The sequence below is a fragment of the Eschrichtius robustus genome, chromosome 10 (genome assembly GCF_028021215.1).
Source record: "Eschrichtius robustus isolate mEscRob2 chromosome 10, mEscRob2.pri, whole genome shotgun sequence".
Taxonomy (NCBI): Eukaryota; Metazoa; Chordata; class Mammalia; order Artiodactyla; family Eschrichtiidae; genus Eschrichtius; species Eschrichtius robustus.
Genome location: NC_090833.1, coordinates 56,689,299 through 56,690,581, shown reverse-complemented (window position 1 = coordinate 56,690,581; position 1,283 = coordinate 56,689,299). Strand labels below are relative to the sequence as shown.

The 1,283-nt window shown below is 45.1% G+C and overlaps 1 pseudogene; it reads right to left on the bottom strand.

Moving 5' to 3' along the window:
- Nucleotides 1-331: 331 nt before the first annotated feature.
- Nucleotides 332-975, bottom strand: LOC137770260 (non-histone chromosomal protein HMG-14 pseudogene; annotated as a pseudogene).
- Nucleotides 976-1,283: the final 308 nt, after the last annotated feature.

The following is a 1,283-nucleotide window of genomic DNA, read 5'->3' as shown; positions in this document are numbered from 1 at the left end:
CCCACTAATTCACAATTTAATATCATATACACTACATACTCAAATTGTCCATCGTTCACAGCACATTAACAGTTACTAGAAGAACTGGACTACCACTACCAAAGATGTTACAGAGTGCACAAAATTCTGCCCAGGAGAGCCAAGATCAAGGGGTGAATGGTTTGCTTTAGGAAACAATTCTACCAAAAACAACGTGGGAAGAGAAGTAATTTAAAGTGTTTAAGACATTAAATGCACAACTGACTCCAAACTGCCATTTAGTATGCTTTGTATTATAGGGTATAAAAGCTATCCTCCATCTGTGGAATGTTAAGCTGACACCCAAGACAATCAGAGCCTCCCATATTCAATATCCCACTATTTTCTGGTTGTACCAAAAAATAAACAACCAGCAAATGATTTCACCTCTTAAAAAAAAGCATTTACACTTAAAAAATGGGATGAGGTGGGATTCCTTCCTTCTTAAAAATGTTTCTAGAGCTACTAAAAAACTTGCATTTACAAAATAGTTGATAAAAATATTCCTCTGGATTGTACAAGAAGGGAAACAGGGACCACTGATAGGACCAGGTGTGTGATATTAATCAGACTTGGCTTCTTTCTCTCCTGCTTCATCAGAAGCTGGGCTCTCCTCATTTTTAGTTTCTCCATTTTCTGCAGGTAAGTCTTCTTTAGTCTCTTGGTTAGCCACGTCAGCCTGTTTTCCCTTTGCTCCGCTTTTCCCTTTTGTTTGCACTTTTTTGTTGGAAGATTTATCCTTTCCTACCGCCTTTTTTGGCTTCGTTTCCACTTTTGCAGGAGCTGGATTAGCTGACAACCTCGCCGATCTCCTCTTGGGCTCCTCCTTCGCCCCTCCCTCGGCGGAGCTGACCTTCCTCTTGGGCATCCTGGTGGCGGGGCGGGCGCGTGCCGGGTGCCTGCGGGCCGCAGCGCGCCGAGAGCCTTCGCGAAGCTGGGCTGCCTGGCCGCTGCCGCTCCTCCCGCCGCCCGAGCTGCTGGAACCCAACCCCTTTCTATTTCTGACAGCATCATCTTTCTAGTCCCTTAGGCTCAAAATCTGGGAGGTAATCTTGATTCTTCAGATAACAAGCCTATTGATTTTTCCTAATATTAGACTCCTGGATCTACCAGTCACTGACTGTGGGGCCTGGCGCGGTGTAGGAATGTGTTCTGCGATGCCTACGACCCACTTATTTGCTGTTTCTACTGGTAGCACCTGATGAAGGTGTTCATATTTGTACTCTGTGAATGTGACCTTATGGCTGCACCTGACTAGTCCAGCA